This window comes from Anolis sagrei, chromosome 3 (genome assembly GCF_037176765.1).
Source record: "Anolis sagrei isolate rAnoSag1 chromosome 3, rAnoSag1.mat, whole genome shotgun sequence".
Classification (NCBI taxonomy): domain Eukaryota; kingdom Metazoa; phylum Chordata; class Lepidosauria; order Squamata; family Dactyloidae; genus Anolis; species Anolis sagrei.
Window position 1 is genome coordinate 26,439,062 of NC_090023.1, and position 13,796 is coordinate 26,452,857.

The 13,796-nt window shown below is 41.5% G+C and overlaps 1 protein-coding gene across 2 annotated transcripts in view; it reads right to left on the bottom strand.

Moving 5' to 3' along the window:
* EXPH5 (exophilin 5) overlaps positions 1–13,796 on the bottom strand; it is a 71,279-nt gene that overhangs the window by 15,751 nt on the left and 41,732 nt on the right. The window contains exon 1 of one of the 2 annotated variants that reach the window (XM_060770993.2): positions 4,499–4,914. The exons of the other annotated variant lie outside the window; for it this stretch is intronic. The gene's annotated coding sequence lies outside the window, so the exon portion shown is untranslated. Of the gene's footprint in view, positions 1–4,498; positions 4,915–13,796 lie in introns of those variants that run through there. 2 annotated transcript variants of the gene reach the window in all.

The following is a 13,796-nucleotide window of genomic DNA, read 5'->3' on the forward strand; positions in this document are numbered from 1 at the left end:
CACAATTCCTAACAGCTGGTAGGCTGTTAGGAATTGTGGGAGTTGAAGTCCAAAATACCTGGAGGGCCGAAGTTTGCCCGTGCCTGCTATAGAGTCATGCTGGAGGACTTAGAACAGTGGTTCTCAACCTGTGGGTCCCCAGATGTTTTGGTCTTCAACTCCCAGAAATCCTAACAGCTGGTAAGTTGGCTAGGATTTCTGGGAGCTGTAGGCCAAAACACCTGGGGCCCCACAGGTTGCAAAGTACTGACCTAGAAGGTCCCTAGAAGTAACACTTCTGTAGTCATTTGTAGGTCCTTCCATGTTAATTTGTGGCCAACATCTGGTTGCCAAAATCTGGTGATCACGCTGGACGACCCAGATATTTCTAGAAAGGTTTTCTCTCAGGTGCAATAAAAATACATTATTTTCCCATCTTCACAGGGTTCTCAGCCCCACCTTCTGCAAAAGTAGAGCCAATATGGTATGGAACCAATATGGTATTAATGGTTAAAATGCTGGACTGGGGAGATCCTGATTAGGATGCTCACTGAGAAAGGGAAGTCACAGAGCCCTTGAGCCACTCCCTCTTTCTGATCTGCCTCACAGGACTGTTGTGAGAATACAATCAGAAAATGTATAGCTATGTACACCACTTGGAACTAACTGGAGAAAAGATAGGACATAATGACAAGACATCAAAGTAGTCTCGTCCATACTTTAAAACCCTCTTCTTAGAAATAGTTCCTCAAAGCTTGCTGGAATAATAAATGAAAGACAGAAGAAACCCTTCCAACTTTTCCTCTGTTGATGTAAGAACAAGGAAGAAGCCCAAAAATTCAGGAAGGAGAGTTTATGCTGAGAGAAGCTATTTCTATACAATTCCTGGACTGGATCCAAAGTTAGTCATACTTTATTTAGACTCCCTGGCATTTTTAATTGATATACCTTAAATTATTTATGCTAATGAGTTTAATTATATGTTAACTATAACTCTTTGTATGCTCGTGTCTATATATAGATATAGATATATATCTGTTTTCATTTTTGTACACTGCTTTTAGTGCCAGTATCGAGATAAATGCAAGATGTAAAAGAACACGCTGGACATAAAGGGCTATGCTAGAACAACCAAGAGTTCACGTGTTCTTTACATGTGTTACTCTGACAGGACTAAGAGCCAGTTTTCTGCCCCTGAAACTCAGACGATGGCAGAAACTGACAAAAAGTAAGTAAACATACACAAACCTAAGAGTGGCTATTATTATTATTATTATTATTATTAATAATAATAATAATAATAATACTCTGCTTTATCTCCCCAAAGGGGACTCAAAGCAACTTGACATGAAAGTATACAACTTAAAATAGGCAAATATACAAACATTAAAACAGAATTAAACCCAAAAAGTAAAGGTAAAGGTTTCCCTTTAACCTTAAATCTAGTCGAGTCTGACTCTCGGGGGTGGTGCTCATCTTTCTTTCTAAGCCAAAGAGCCGACATTGTCCATAGACACCTCCAAGGTCATGTGGCCGGCATGACTACATGGAGTGCTGTTTACCTTCCCGCTGAGACAGTATCTATTGATCTACTCACATTTGCATGTTTTTGAACTGCTAGGTTGGCAGAAGCTGGGGCTAACAATGGGAGCTCACCCCGTCCCATGGATTCGAACTGTTGGCCTTCCGGTCAGCAAGTTCTACAGCTCAGCAGTTTAACCCACTGCACCACCACAGCCCCCAAATTAAACACAAACAGCACTAAAAAAATCACAGTTAAAATCCATTAAAACATATGCAAAGTTAGAGGTCTGCTTCTGGTTTTGAGTAATGGTTTGTTTACAATGAAGCCAGGAACTTATTTAGAGGGTAAATCGCCTGTCCTGACAAAAAAAAGGGCAATCCAGATGGCTTGAAGTCTTCAGGGACTGTATGTAGCCCCATGGGCTGATTCTCCCAACCCCTGACCTAATTCATAATTTTGCTTGTTGAAATAACCAACTGGATACCTCTATGGGAGAGAAATCTATGGCTGTATAGATTGTTTAGGGCTATATTTCCCATTGCCTTTTACCATTTAGTATCATGTTTGGAGCTTCAGGAGCTGAAATCCCAAAATCTGATAGGCCAAACATGCTACAGCTCCAGAAATTAATTTAATCCCGAAATTAAAGGGAATAGACATCTCCAGCTATTGTTCTCCAGACGGAGACCACATCTACACTGACCATTTCGGTCGGTGTAGATCAGGTTGGATGAATACTGCATGGGACTGATCTGCAGTAACATGGCTCAAGGCTACCTTAACGTGACCATACCTTGAGTTACTCAAATTCGGAGTAAAGTCCATATTCTGCCAAAGGGTTCTCGATCAATGTATGTCTGTTCTGGGACACAGTCATGGAGAGAAGTTCACCTGCTGTATTTCTGTATAGCTTCATTGGCGCAATGAGTTAAACGCTTGTGCCGGCAGGACTGCTGACCAAAAGGTCAGTGGTTTGAATCCAGCGAGCGGGGTGAGCTCCCATCTGTTAGCTCCAGCGTCCAATGTGGGGACATGAGAGAAGCCTCCCACAGGATGGCAAAACATCTGGGCGTTCCCTGGGCAACTTCCTTGCAGACTGTCAATTCTCTGACACCAGAAGCAACTTGCAGTTTCTCAAGTCACTCCTGACACATGCCTGTTGTGCACCTGTTCAGGAAACCTGTGTTTTTCCAGATGTTGACAAACTACCTCCATCACCCCTCCGGGCTGACTGATGCTCATGGAAAACTTCTGAAAGACTATAACTTGACCTGTTTCACCCTAAGAATGCCATAATTGTTAGTATGGCAGCATTATTATAGAGCTTAAAGCAGAAAACTATTCACAAAATGTAGATTCTTAATGAAAAGCTTCATGCTAGCCAGCTGAACCTATCTATTGTACCAGAGTACACAGCTTCCAAATATTGCCATGCTCAATGGGATTAAATTACTTTAAATCTAGGTGACTAGGCATTGATTGGTTTGAGGGTCAGTCTGATGAAGACTGATGATTGCTTTGATTCTCATTACCTCCTTTATTGCTTCAGTTTGGAGCTGCTAACCAAGACTGGAAGACGGAAAAAAAAGTAAATGCATTGACAGGGCCATTGCATTTCTCCCAGTTTTGAGGTCTCATTTCTTACAAGGAAGAATAATTCTCCTCTACAAGATCTTTTCAGAGCAAAGTGATTGCTTGCAGACGGATCACATACGGGACCTGTTGTGCACATGACTTTAATTGCTGAGTTACCAATATGTATTAATCATTCATCCATCCAAAATGATGCTGCGGCACTAATATATAGTTTTCCTTAACTATGTTTATTTTTTAAAAAAAATATGCCAAAGCATATAAACACAATCAATACAGTTTCCTTGGCAAGATTTCTGGGTTTTCTAAAAACAGTATCTCAAAACGATAATAAGAAGTTTTTCGGGCTGTATGGCCATGTTCCTGAAGCATTCTCTCCTGACGTTTCGCTTGCATCTATGGCAGATCTGATACAGGACCTGTTGTACACCTGACTTTAATTGCTGTGTTACCAATATGTATTTATCATCTATCCCAAATGATGCTACAGCACTAATATATAGTTTTCCTTAACTATGTTTACTTTTTAAAAATATACCAAAGAGCATAAACACAGCTGATACAGTTTCCTTAGCAACATTTCTGGGTTTTCTAAAAACTGTATCTCAAGATGATAATAAGATTTTTTTTGGCTGTATGGACATTTTCCAGAAGCATTCTCTCCTGACGTTTCGCCTGCATCTATGACAGGCATCCTCAGAGGTTGTGAGGTCTGTTGGAAACTAGAAAACTGGGGAAACATTCACACCTACTCCAACAGAGAAGAATTATTTCTCCCACCCTGGAAATTCCACAGATATATAACCCAATTTTTCTAGTTTTCAACAGACCTCACAACCTCTGAGGATGCCTGCCATAGATGTGGGCGAAATGTCAGGAGAGAATACTTCTGGAACATGGCCGTACAGTCCGAAAAACTTACAACCACTCAGTGATTCTGGCCATGAAAGCCTTTGACAATACATTGATAACAAAATAAACAGCTGCCATGTTTTATCCAGCACAGAATTCAAAACATTTATTCTGTTCAGTCTCTAGCTGTTGTATATTGGGTTGCTGTGAGTTTTCCAGGCTTTATGGCCATGTTCCAGAAGCATTCTCTCCTGGTGTTGTATATTTATTAAAAAGACACGGCTGACATAGCTAAGTTGGAAGGAGAGCAAGTCCGTAACCTTGAAAGCCGACTCTTTACCAAAGTGTTCTGTGATTAACTTAATCTTACGGCAAACAACATAAAAGGAAAAAACATCGCTTGAATGTGGCTAAAACAGGGTACGTGAAAGTTATACAAAGTGATCAAAAATGGCAACTGTATGCATTCCACAATTGTTGCTCTTGCTTCCCAAGGAGAGGAATGCTTCCTTAATCCCAGCTTTGGAAGTTTAAATGAAGTTTGCTTACCACGTTGTCACTCTTTTCTGGTAACAACTCCTGGCCTGCCACTCTCCAAATCCTGCTTTCTCACTCTCGGTTTCCCTTGTTGCTGTCATGTACTGCACCCATTTTAGAAGTCTCCTCCACACCTCTGCCTCCTTCGCCACATCGTCCTTTGGGTCCTCCGGACTTGCTTGTGTATTCAAGCGAGTTCACTCCATTATGCTCCAATAGCAAGTATAAACTGGCTTGCTGGCATGCTTCGAGTGGCTGGATGAGCCCTCCCTCCCAGAACGCTTTGTCATTTATTTGTAATGCGCTCCCAGGCAGGGAAGAACAAGTTGAAAGGTCCAACTGCCTGGGCCCTTTATTTTCTTCTTTTTCTGGTTTTTGCTGCCCTGACTGACAGTTGGAAAGAGCTGGGCAGGAGCATTCTTTTCCTGACTTTTGGGAGGCGGGGCACATAGTCTCTTTCAAAGCAAATACTTCTATCTTCCTACGCAGAGCTGGATGATAGCCACCGAAAGTTAAAAGGGAGAGATGTCTAAAATTTCTATAGCAGGAAAAACAGATACACCACTGGAATTGTTGACATTAAAGTACCTGGAGTTTTGCAGAAGAAAGAAGAAAAGAAAGAAAACAGAAGGACTAGAAGAAGTTGCAGGATCATAGAATCATAGAGTCGGAAGAGACCTCGTGGGCCATCCAGTCCAACCACCTAATAAAAGAAGTAGTAATAAAAGAAGCCTCCTTCTTTGGAGGCTTTTAAACAGAGGCTGGATGGCCATCTGTCGGGGGTACTTTGAATGTGATTGTCCCAATTCTTGGCAGAGGATTGGACTGGATGGCCCACGAGGTCTCTTCGAACTCAAGGGATCTATGATTCTAAGTAGTTGTGAAACTACAAGTGAAAAAGTTGTGAAAGCAGAACAGTGAAAACAAGAATCAAAGGAAGAAGTAAGAGAAGTAGTGAACGAAGTCGAGGAGGAGGAGGAGGGAAGGAATTGGTAATCAAGGACAGAAAATTGAGCTTGACACATGTCCCCAAATACCATTTATTTGTAGGAATATAATACTGCGTTGCTATTTCCAGTTCTCTGTGTTGCTGTTTCCAGTTCTCGGAAGAGCCTGATTATCTTAATCCAGTAGCTGTTACCTGGGGTTATGTGCAAAGCCTAAAAAAAGCTGGCTGCTATTTATTTGACTCTCCGAGATGTGTGGGGTTACCATAGTTCAACAATAAAGCACATGCTTTCAATGTAAATTGTTGTAGTATCAGTTTTTGGCACCTGGAACTGAAAGGATTCCAACAAGATTGGAATGGGAAGGATCTTTTCCAACAGAGCTGGTTCTAGAACAAATAATATTGGATTAAGCCATCATGGAAAAGTTACTTTTATGGACAACAGAGTGTCCTCAAGTTTTTGTTGTTGTTGTTGTTTTTGCAGGAGCTGCTTAAGAAATTGTAAGTTGCTTCAGGTGTGAGAGAATTGGCCATCTGCAAGGGGACACCCAGATATTTTACCATCCTGTGGGAGGCTTCTCTCATGTCCCCACACAAGAAGCTGGAGCTAACAGGTGGGAGCTCACCCCTCTCCCCAGATTTGAACCGCCAACCTTTCGGTCAGCAGTCTTGCCGGCACAAGGGTTTAACTCATTGCACCATTAGGGGCTCCTGTACTCAAGCTAAGTTGTCAACAATAGTATTTCCTAGCTCTGACTTAAGTCTGAAAAAGAATTGGTTTTATCCTTTGTCAAGACTGACTGCAAACGTCCTTCTCCACATAGGCTACTTTATATACATATTTAGTATTAACATTATATTTAAAATTCCTAAACCACCCTTCATTCATATGGATTCTAGGGTGGTGTACCAAAGTAATTAAACAATAAAATACTTTACAAAATAAAGACTCTAAATGTGACATCCTGGCAAGGAAAAGAAGTAAAAACAATGAAACAGACTGAGTCAGCTAATCTCAAAAGGTCTTGGCAGGCAAAAAATGTTCCAAAACAGCCTCTAAAACAGGCATGGGCAAACTTTAGCCCTCCAGGTGTTTTGGACTTCAACTCCCACAATTCCTAACAGCCTACCGGCTGTTAGGAATTGTGAGGGTTGAAGTCCAAAACACCTGGAGGGCTAAAGTTTGCTTATGCCTGCTCTAAAAGAATGGTAGTGTTGGCATCAACCCTGGCACCTTTTGGGACCATGCCTTCTGAATCCCATAGTCAGCTATATCTGGAAGCTGTAAACTCATTGTAAATTTTTCAATGCTCTGGTCTTGAATGGTGGCTTGTAGAAAAACACCTCAAAAGTGACCTTCCAGAACTTTGCTCTTAAATTATAGTAAGGCTGAGAAGATCCATTCTAGGGGAAATACACCATTTTCCCCCAAAGTGGCCATGTTCTCCAACAGTGCTCTTATACCTACAGCCCTGCTCAGGTCTTGCAAACGCAGAAGGACTGTGCCCTCTTGAGTGAATTATTTCACTTGTATTGTGGCTTTCCTCTTTTGATGCAGCCTTCTATTTTACCAACAATTATAGTATTTTCTAATAAGTGATATCATCTCATGGTATTCCAAAGTACGATAGCCTCCGTTTGCTCATTTTAGGTGAAAGTTTCCAGGGGACACAATTTTCTGAGCAAGACAGCAATAATAATCTGAGGGACAAAAAATCCCAACCCCAATATAAAACCTTTACCAATTTAAAGGGAAATCTTAAACATGCATTCTACTATTTTTGTGTGTGTCAGGAAAAACTGCAAGTCCCTTCTGGTGTGAGAGAATTGGCTGTCTGCAAGGATGTTGCCCAGGGGATGCCTGGATGTCTTTTGATGTTTTACCATCCTCTTGGGAGGCTTCTCTCATGTCCCCGCGTGGGGAGCTGGAGCTGACAGAGGGAGCTCATCCACAGTCTCCCCAGATTTGAACTTCCAACCTGTCAGTCTTCAGTCCTGTCAATGCTCAGAAGATACACAATGTTGAACATGAATTGGAAAAAAGACAAAAATGAGGCAAGGCCCTGGCTGGACAGACTGGATAGCTAATATGGCTGGCAAGAACTCTAAACTGGAGTATTTTAGGGAGGAATATAAACTGCAATGCACGTATCTGCTTCTCAGTCTGAAGGTGGATTTAAATGAGCAATAAATTGCAGGATTTGTGGCTCTTGCCTTCCCATTAGGAGTAATTATTCACACAATGCATGCAATAACTTATGAAAATGCAATTTCTTTTGTCAAAAACAGCCAATTTTAGAAACACCTTCAACAGCATGATTTAAAGGTTCCTCTACAGGTTTTGCTTCTTTCCTCTTTTGTTCTTTCCCTGTTGTGTTATCCACCACTATTTCTTCATCATTTGCATCACACTTCCTTTTTGCCATCTGAATTTGGTCACGTTTCACACACCCGTCTCATATTTTTCAAGTATCTCAAATTCTTGGTTGTTATTAATAGTTGGATAGTCAAAAACAATGTACTGGGCGGCTGCTACGTCTAGTCACTGGGTTGTCCTGTTGGTTGTGATGAGACTCTAGTTGGCATGAGCGTCTATTGAACTTCTCCTTCTTTCTTAATATCTATATTTTTCCTTTTCTATGTCAGTTTTTCCATTTCAATTCACTGTATTTTTAACTTCCACCTAACTTTCATTACTATTATTTCTTTACATTGCGATTGCATTTATGAATATTGTTTGTTGTATGCCTTCAAGACTTATCACACAATTTTCTGAGATTGGGAGTCAGTGGATTTCTATAGCCAAGTGGGAGTCAAAGGGCCCTTCCACACTGCCATATAACCCAGTTCAAAGCAGATAAAGTAGGATTTTATTCAGCTGTGTTGGAAGGGGCCATAGTTGAATGCTCAAATCACTGTGCCACATTGTCATGCATACTTTTCCTCTTAAATGAAAAGATCATGACAACCACATTCTCATAAGCTTGTCACTTCTCCCCCTTCTACTGTTTGCCTTAATGTCAATATTCCTGTGCAATGTGATTGGTGGCACAATGACACATTGTGAGGGAGGAGGAAAGCCCATTTTATAGATTGGAAACAAATAAGTATGATATGTGCGAATGGCTGTAATGAAACGATCCATTCAATAGGCTGGGTTAATTCAATAGGGAGACCAAAGTTTCCTGGTGGGCTAGGAGAGTGACACAAAAATATTATAAACAATTAATCTATATAAATAAAAATGTAATGTTTGTTTGTGGGATTAACATAACTCAAAAACCACTGGATGAACTGACATTAAATTTGGACACTACACTCCTAACAGACCAACAAGTGACCATCACTCATAACCTCCCCCCCCCCAAAAAAAAACCCAGTGGAAAGGCCTTAAAAACCCCAAAAAACTAAATGAGGAAAAGCTAAATGATGATACAGAAAAAGAGAAGAAAGAGGGAGGGAAGGAAGGAAGGGGGGAAAGAAAGAAAGAAAGAAAGAAAGAAAGGAAAAGAAAAGAAAGAGGGAGGGAAAGAAAAAAAGAAAGAAAGAAAGAAAGAAAGAAGGAAGGAAGGAAGGAAGGAAGGAAGCAAAGAGCGAAGGAAGGAAAGAGGTAGAGAAGGAAGAAAGGAGGGAAAGAAGAAGTAAAAGAAAAAGGGGAGAAGGAAGGAAAGAGGTAGAGAAGGGAGGAAGGACAAAGGAAAGAAAAATTGGGAAGGAAGGTAAGAGGGAGTGAAGCAAGAAGGGAAAGAAGGAGAGAAAGAGGGAGGGAAGGAAAGAAGGAAAGAGAGAAGGAAGGATGGGTGGAAGCAAAAAGGAAAGGAAGGAAGGAGAGAAGGAAAGAAGAAAGGGGAAGGAAGGGAGGAAAGAGGGAGCAAAGGAAGAAGGGAAAGGCGGAATGAGGGAGGGAAAGATGGCCACAGCAACGCGTGGCGGGTAGAGCTAGTAATAAATAAATATGTTTGGATACGTCCAAGAAATCTCAAACCAATTTCATAGCCAATCTTCAAAATCTGTAATGTTTTCACTATGTCTTTCAAATTTCTCAAGAATCTAATCCTATGGGTGCTATTTCAGTTGTGCACATCTATCAATCTGATCATGTTATTTGAACTACCTATATACTATTTTTCTACTTAACAACATCATAATAATTACATATTAAAAGCAATAGTCATAGCAACCAAACTATGGGAACTGATGAGAACACTGAAGTCTCCTACTGGAAAAGATAGCTCTTCAGCCTGCTTTCCGTCACGGCCTGCTAAGAGGTAAGAGAGTTGTAGAAATAGCTAGTGCAGTGTAGTAATTGGACTATTGGGACTATGAGTCTGGAAACCAAGGTTCAGTTCCCGCTCAGCCACGGAAACTTTTGGATGACCGTGGGCAAGTCAACGACTCTCAGCCCTTAAAAACCTTGTGAAAGGCTCACCTAAGGATCACCATAGGTTACAAACTGAAAACACACAAATCTGACATATCTGGAAGGGACCAGGCTGGAATATGCTATTACTTTCATTAAAAAATACAGAAGTAAGCTGGGGCATAATAGAAAACAACTGTGGCAGAAAGTTTTAGAGGTTGCTAACAAACATGATTGTGTCTCCACGGAAGCTATGAGTATGCCTTTCTGCTGCTCTGCTCTTAAGAAGAATAAGTACATAAACATACAACATTTGTTTTCAAACAAGATCACGTGGTGGAGGGAGGTTTCCTCAGTTAATCTTTCTCTGTAAATCAGGTTGCATCACTGAAACTGCTGGCCACTGAAAACAAGGCACGAAAGTAAGCAAAGCCTACCACGAGAGAGAAGGAGGAGGGTTGTGGTTAGGCGGGAAGGCAACTGCTAGAGCCAATTGGGCAATCTGTAAGGCAGAACAGGTTGACCTTCTGCCTTGTGCAGCGATTAACATCCCAACTCTTAATTCACAATTACCACGCAGTCTGGCTTGGTGCACTCACTCTCAAGTTAAGTACAACCCAAGGCAGCTTCTACCCATCCTTGAACACTGTTCATGCAAACTGAGACCAATGGGAGTTGCATTATGAAATACAGTGGTCCCTCCCAAATTACAGTTTTTGAATATTGCAGATTTGACTATTCATGAATTTTGTTGGAATTCAGCCTGTGATTGTGTTTCAGAATCAGGATGCTTTGGATGTGGGAAGTGATGCCAATGAATTTCAAGATGGCAATGGTTTGGTCAATTATACTGATGCAGAGAAGGACCCTCTGCAAAGTACAGTTTCCCATGAGAATGTCCCTGAAAGGTGTGGGGATGATAGTGTACTCCCTGAATTGCTACCAGAGAGTTCCCAGGATTTGGGGCTTGAAAACAACTGGGCATCTGGCCCAACTGCAAAACTTAATGAGCAAATAGATAGGCGGCAGGAGATTAGTCAAAACAGGCAGACCAAACAGTGGCTTCGGCGGTCTCCCAAGATCCGACAGGAAAAGATAAGGATATATCAATTAAAGCAAAACCAATCTCTTAGTGTTTGGAATAGTTTAACAAGGGGATAAAAGTTCCAAGTATAGGAAATATAGTCAGTTGAAGCATCGTTTGGAATCAAGTGTAGTTCTCTTCCTTGTTTCACGGAAGTCTTGCATGGAAGATTATTGTCTAAGTATTTCTTGTTTCATGGTTTGGATTCTTGGATTGTATGAATGCATACTCATGCCATGGATTAATGTTTCCTGGTTTTCTGAATTATATTAGGAAAGTGTGGACTTTGTTTTCATGGACTTTGCTGAACTTTACCCTGGACTATTTTTTCTCCTGCTTATCTTCTTATCTAATTGGATTTACCTATTTCTTTAAAGTGCTTTTTACTTGCGGCTTTTTAATTATCTTCAATAAAAGGATTGTTTTCCAATCAACGGTGTGGTGTTTACAGTCAGAGGGCTTTTCCTGACCTGGAGTGCAACAGATTTGATTTAAAATGTTGTGTCTAGGAATATCTAGGTCCTTCAGTGTGACTTCATGGTCCGATTCCTCTAGACATTGACCACAGATACACTGGAAGACCTAGAGTTTCAAGAGCAGTGGTTCCCAATCTATATTTTAGACTTCCAGAAATCCAATCCAGTTTATCAGCTGTTAGGAATTGTGAGAGCTGAACACACACAAAGGACAAAAGGTTGGGAACCAGAGGTGTTCTCTCAGGTAAAAAGATAGCAAATTATTTATTATGGTTTTTCACTTTCATGGCCCCCAGTGGCACAATGGGTTCCACTGTCCTGCAAACCCTTATTGCCAGCAGGACTGAAGATGGCCAGGTCAGAGGTTCGGATCCGGGGAGACTGCAGATGAGCTCCATCTGTCAGCTCCACCTCCCCATGTGGGGATATGAGAGAAGCCTCCCACAAGGATGGCAAAATAACAAAACATCCGGGCGTCCCCTGGGCAACGTCCTTGCAGATGGCCAATTCTCTCACACCAGAAGCAACTTGCAGTTTCTCAAGTTGCTCCTGACACAGGAAAAAAAACTTTCATGGCAGTTTTGTGCCCCTAAACCCTGTGAATGTGGAGGGCTGGTTATAGCTGGAGGAAACAGGTTTTCTATTCCAACACTAGGCTCTGGTGGCAGCCAAGTTAAGGAGGAGAAGGAAAAGGAGGAGGAAGAGGAGGAGGAGGGAGGAGGAGGGAGGAGGAGGTTGTTAAACAAGTTCTAAAGAATGTATTAAGCCTGCATTTAGCTTTTTCTATCTCCCTGATTTTCATTTTTTTAAACATTTGGATTGCCTTTTTCTACAAGTTTCTGAATTTTTTCTAAATAGTTTTCCCCTACCTGAATTTTTCTGAACCACTGAAATAATTTATTCTTTTCCTTGTAAGGATCTTCTATAATAAACAAGCATCCCTTAGCTACCTTGGCCAATTACAGGCAGGAGAGTTAAATAATCCTGCAGTTGTTAATTGCGCCACCTCCCAATTATGCGACTTCCCTGAACCTCCTTTGAACTGCGTCAGATTTATTGATGTTCTGAAAATAAAATCCTGTTTACCAGCAAGTACATGTTTCATTACTATGGAATCTAGGAATATCCTTGCTAGTGTCATACTTCAGGGCCCTGCATGTTATTATAGGGAGGTTGTCAGCTTCATGTTGTTTGACCACTGGATGCATATACGGTAGATGAAGCACAGTAAAGGCATTGCCCCCCGGGAAAAAATCTGGGAATACTGTCCGGAGTGAAGTTGCCAGATTCATTTGTGCTTGTTAAATGGCAGGTGCCACTTGTTGGATTCTTTCAAATCTTTTCTCTCCCTTTTTAAAAACATACTTCTCATCCCATGGCTGGCCTGCAAGGATGGCTTTTTCCTCCATCTCTGGCAATACAAGAACCATAGGTTTAGAAGGGTCTGTCAAGACCATCTAGTCCCACCTTTGGCTAGGAAAGAAGACCTCTTTCTCCATCTCTGGAACTACCATAAGAACCATTGATTTGGAAGTGATGCTAGAGGCCATCTAGTCCAACCTTTGTGCTCATGTTTTCCAGGCATCTGATTTTAGCCTTCAACTCCTTTCCCTCCCTAATATGGTAGAAATGCATCCTTTTAATGGCTAACATGGCAAGCAGCAATTTAGCAGGTATGTAGAGGTTCCTACAAAATTGGTCACCTCTTTGCTGTTAAAAGGGCCCCCTGGTGCCGCAGAGGGTCAAACTGCTGAGCTGCTGAATTTGCTCACTTAAAGGTTAGCGGTCTGAATCCGGGGAGTGAGGTGAACTCCCACTGTTATGCCCAGCTTCTGCCAACCTAGCAGTTTGAAAAAATGCAAATGTGAGTAGATCAATAGGTACCACTTCTGTGGAAAGTAACAGCACTCCATGCACTCGTGCCGGACACATGACATGGGAGGTGTTTACGAACAACGTCAGCTCTTCAGCTGAGAAATGGAGATGATCACCACCACCCCAGAGTTGGACACAACTAGACTTAATGTCAGGAGAAACCTTTACATTTACTTTACTTGCTGTTAAAAGCATGGGATCTCAGATAAGGAGCCACTTTTGGGAAGTTTGTACTCAGTCATACTTTCCCCTGCATGAAGGACTGCTGCTGGCAACAGACTTTTTTAACAGAATTGTAAACAGGTATTGCTTAATTATTAATTTTTTCAGGGAGGCGGGAAAGCTCTGAATATTCAGTCTTCCTCTAGAACAGGTTCCAAGGCAAATAAACTTTTTAAGAAAGGTGCAGAGTTTACAGCCAGGAGAGACAAGCATTCCCTTTTGCAGTCAGGTTTTCTGACCCACATTGTTTGTTTATGCTTTTTACAACTCTCTACTCACCTCCCCAGGATTGATTCCAGCACTCTCTTGTGCAGGCAAGCCCTGCTTCATATCAGTGACTGCAA